Consider the following 5,000-nt stretch of genomic DNA (forward strand, 5'->3'; position numbering starts at 1 on the left):
ACTGCATGGGGAGAGTCTTTGTCACTAATGTACACAGATGGAACATTTTGGACTGGAACCAGATTACCCGTACACACGGCGCTGATTAGTAATCAATGCAGAGCCATCAAACTACAGCAAATATACACAACTGTCCGTATACATGCTGAAAGAGTCTGCCCACAATGGGAACCACACGTCAGCCAGACACTCTGATCACGCACCACTCTCTGCTTCTAACGGGCGCACATACAATATGTAAGCACCAGCATGGAACAACATCCAGTGCATCTTCTCCGCCACATTACACAATCCACACTATCACAACCAGACCAGGAGGTCCATGCGGAAAATACAATATCCCAGCCTTTCGACATCCACCATTGCGCAGACCAGGCACCAACACCCACACATGTCCTATACAACGGTGCACCCAACATCACAATAGTACCTCCTGTCACAGCGCACAAACAATGACATGAGTCAAAGACACAGGTCTCACACAAGCATAGAATTGGAGCGCCGCCTCTAATAAGCCAAAGGTGCATCCTGACGTGACAAATCTGATCATGTCACAAGCATTCACTTACTATAATCACTATCAAGGAACCTGCCGCCCCCGCCCCCCCCCCCTACACCTTTCCTTACAACAACGTGTAACCTAACCTAACCTAACCTATGTTGTACCTTAACCTAACCTATGTTGTACCTTAACCTAACCTATGTTGTACCTTAACCTAACCTATGTTGTACCTTAACCTAACCTATGTTGTACCTTAACCTAACCTATGTTGTACCTTAACCTAACCTATGTTGTACCTTAACCTAACCTATGTTGTACCTTAACCTAACCTATGTTGTACCTTAACCTAACCTATGTTGTACCTTAACCTAACCTATGTTGTACCTTAACCTAACCCATGTTGTACCTTAACCTAACCCATGTTGTACCTTAACCTAACCCATGTTGTACCTTAACCTAACCCATGTTGTACCTTAACCTAACCCATGTTGTACCTTAACCTAACCCATGTTGTACCTTAACCTAACCCATGTTGTACCTTAACCTAACCCATGTTGTACCTTAACCTAACCCATGTTGTACCTTAACCTAACCCATGTTGTGCCTTAACCTAACCCATGTTGTGCCTTAACCTAACCCATGTTGTGCCTTAACCTAACCCATGTTGTGCCTTAACCTAACCCATGTTGTGCCCTAACCTAACCCATGTTGTGCCCTAACCTAACCCATGTTGTGCCCTAACCTAACCCATGTTGTGCCCTAACCTAACCCATGTTGTCCCCTAACCTAACCCATGTTGTCCCCTAACCTAACCCATGTTGTCCCCTAACCTAACCCATGTTGTGCCCTAACGTAACCCATGTTGTGCCTTAACGTAACCCATGTTGTGCCTTAACGTAACCCATGTTGTGCCTTAACGTAACCCACGTTGTCCGCTAACGTAACCCACGTTGTCCGCTAACGTAACCCACGTTGTCGCCTAAACCTGCTCTGTAATTGTTATACGACTCGTTCAATTAGTGTAGTGTTGCCCACCCGCAACCCTCGCAATATAGTTCGCTACTCGCACTGCCCGCTCCCCTGTGTATCGCTTCATGTTAAACACCTTGCAAGTCTTGCTGACTTTCCACATGCTCCTGCTGTACACTGTAATGTGGATGGCAGCAGGACGTACATGCCGCCCCCCCCCCCCCCACCCCTCCCCACGTCCCCACGTCCCCACCTTGCCCCCTGCCTTCGCAAGCTGGTTGGTGACAAGTTTGCATGTTCAATGCCCTTCGCATGCGACGTACGCAGGCTACGTTGTGGTGCGGCCTGTGTCAACTGTCCGCTGATGTCGTACGCGTGAACCACAATCTGTACTGCACATTCGTCCTTATGTACTGAATGATACATCGTGGCACATGTGTGACCGTACAACGACTGCGCCCAAAAACGGCGGACCATACAGTGCAAATATTGTGCACGCAGCTACGTGTCGTCTCCCTATGAGAGCTGGATTGCAGTGTGGTACGCCATAGAGACGTGTGGGAGGAACGGACGCCGTGGATGGCGATCAGCATGAGCTGTGTGTTGATGTATTCGGACCTAGTCGTCTCTCCTCAAACACCGTGATAGCATGGTGCACCGCGTTCCATATCTGCGACATGCTACAGAGGCCGGTTGACAGTCGTTCGAGCAATGGACATCGCATACGTACGGGGGCCACCTTCCACGTATTGTCTAGGCGTGCACATTTTGTTGCGTGTATGTGGGCAGACGTAGTGTGGCGTGACACCTGACACAGGCATGCAATAATCGTTGAAGTTGCTAATGGCGATGGACGCCTACGTTTTCTGGTGAAGTTACGCAAATGAAGAAATGGTAACCCGTTGTGGTGCGGTTGTTCTCGCTAGGGGTGAATCGGTGATGGCGACGATAGGTTGAGGTACTAACCGGTTGTTCCAGCGATACCCACCATGCCGATGAAACTGAACGGCATCTGGGTGTGAAGCGATACGCGGTGGTGGCTGGGTGGGACCGTCCCCGGCCGGTGAGGGGGCGCCTCCCGGCGTGCTGGCCGCGCGGTGCGTGGGCGCACGCGCTACAGCCGGCTGGTGGGGGCGGCCAGTGGCAGGCGCGCCGGCCGACGGACGCGGCAGGCGTCGCAGCTGCGCGCCGGCGCACCCTGCGCGCGGCGCCGTGCGGCCAAAGTAGGTCCTCGCGGGCCCGGTGCGAAGCGCGGTGGACATCTTCAGTGTGCTGGTCCGATTGAGGACTGTGTGCGTTGAGGATGCGCCGCCGCCCGGCGCTCGGCGCCGCGACGCCGTCTGCTGCTCGGTCGCCCCAGCGGTTCTCGCTGGTGGTTTGTATCGCAGCTGTGCGGATGTGTTGGCGCGTGCGCTGTGCTGGGAGAGTTCGCTTCGGCACCCAAGTGGGGCTTTTGTCCTTCTGTGGCGCTGGCGTTGGAGCTGCCGGTCACCGTAGGTGGCGCGTGTTGTCTCCCGCCGGCAATGCCACGACAGCACGCTCCCGGGCCTCTGTCGGCAGCGGCAAGCTCAGTTGGGAGCACGGGTGGTCGCACCGAAAGCGTCTACTCGCCTAACTCCGGGCGATTGCGCCTCTCTCGAACCCGACCAAGTACTTGGGACGGCGCTGCGCGCCGCCGGGACCTGAGAGGGTTTCGAGGTGTATTGTGCAGGGGAGCTCAGCCTCCTCCTGTTTGCAGAATGATTGAGCGGACGCTTGCGTGTTCGCGCGGGCCCCCGGGACACACTCCCGGGCGGCCGGCTGCTCAGCTCTAGTTGGCGCAGCTCCCTGGTTGATCCTGCCAGTAGTCATATGCTTGTCTCAAAGATTAAGCCATGCATGTCTCAGTACAAGCCGCATTAAGGTGAAACCGCGAATGGCTCATTAAATCAGTTATGGTTCCTTAGATCGTACCCACGTTACTTGGATAACTGTGGTAATTCTAGAGCTAATACATGCAAACAGAGTCCCGACCAGAGATGGAAGGGACGCTTTTATTAGATCAAAACCAATCGGTCGGCTCGTCCGGTCCGTTTGCCTTGGTGACTCTGAATAACTTTGGGCTGATCGCACGGTCCTCGTACCGGCGACGCATCTTTCAAATGTCTGCCTTATCAACTGTCGATGGTAGGTTCTGCGCCTACCATGGTTGTAACGGGTAACGGGGAATCAGGGTTCGATTCCGGAGAGGGAGCCTGAGAAACGGCTACCACATCCAAGGAAGGCAGCAGGCGCGCAAATTACCCACTCCCGGCACGGGGAGGTAGTGACGAAAAATAACGATACGGGACTCATCCGAGGCCCCGTAATCGGAATGAGTACACTTTAAATCCTTTAACGAGTATCTATTGGAGGGCAAGTCTGGTGCCAGCAGCCGCGGTAATTCCAGCTCCAATAGCGTATATTAAAGTTGTTGCGGTTAAAAAGCTCGTAGTTGGATTTGTGTCCCACGCTGTTGGTTCACCGCCCGTCGGTGTTTAACTGGCATGTATCGTGGGACGTCCTGCCGGTGGGGCGAGCCGAAGGCGTGCGACCGCCTCGTGCGTGCTCGTGCGTCCCGAGGCGGACCCCGTTGAAATCCTACCAGGGTGCTCTTTATTGAGTGTCTCGGTGGGCCGGCACGTTTACTTTGAACAAATTAGAGTGCTTAAAGCAGGCAAGCCCGCCTGAATACTGTGTGCATGGAATAATGGAATAGGACCTCGGTTCTATTTTGTTGGTTTTCGGAACCCGAGGTAATGATTAATAGGGACAGGCGGGGGCATTCGTATTGCGACGTTAGAGGTGAAATTCTTGGATCGTCGCAAGACGAACAGAAGCGAAAGCATTTGCCAAGTATGTTTTCATTAATCAAGAACGAAAGTTAGAGGTTCGAAGGCGATCAGATACCGCCCTAGTTCTAACCATAAACGATGCCAGCCAGCGATCCGCCGCGCAGTTCCTCCGATGACTCGGCGGGCAGCCTCCGGGAAACCAAAGCTTTTGGGTTCCGGGGGAAGTATGGTTGCAAAGCTGAAACTTAAAGGAATTGACGGAAGGGCACCACCAGGAGTGGAGCCTGCGGCTTAATTTGACTCAACACGGGAAACCTCACCAGGCCCGGACACCGGAAGGATTGACAGATTGATAGCTCTTTCTTGATTCGGTGGGTGGTGGTGCATGGCCGTTCTTAGTTGGTGGAGCGATTTGTCTGGTTAATTCCGATAACGAACGAGACTCTAGCCTGCTAACTAGTCGCGTGACATCCTTCGTGCTGTCAGCGATTACTTTTCTTCTTAGAGGGACAGGCGGCTTCTAGCCGCACGAGATTGAGCAATAACAGGTCTGTGATGCCCTTAGATGTTCTGGGCCGCACGCGCGCTACACTGAAGGAATCAGCGTGTCTTCCTAGGCCGAAAGGTCGGGGTAACCCGCTGAACCTCCTTCGTGCTAGGGATTGGGGCTTGCAATTGTTCCCCATGAACGAGGAATTCCCAGTAAGCGCGAGTCA

General features: G+C 53.3%; 1 non-coding gene across 1 annotated transcript in view; it reads left to right on the forward strand.

Annotated features, from left to right (window-relative positions):
- Window positions 1-3,295: 3,295 nt before the first annotated feature.
- LOC124774547 overlaps window positions 3,296-5,000 on the forward strand; it is a 1,911-nt gene continuing 206 nt past the window's right edge. Inside the window, exon 1 of the ribosomal RNA XR_007015354.1 lies at window positions 3,296-5,000. This exon is cut by the window's right edge and continues 206 nt beyond it. This is a non-coding gene — a ribosomal RNA (small subunit ribosomal RNA).

The sequence above is a fragment of the Schistocerca piceifrons genome, unplaced genomic scaffold (assembly GCF_021461385.2).
Source record: "Schistocerca piceifrons isolate TAMUIC-IGC-003096 unplaced genomic scaffold, iqSchPice1.1 HiC_scaffold_966, whole genome shotgun sequence".
NCBI classification, from domain to species: Eukaryota; Metazoa; Arthropoda; class Insecta; order Orthoptera; family Acrididae; genus Schistocerca; species Schistocerca piceifrons.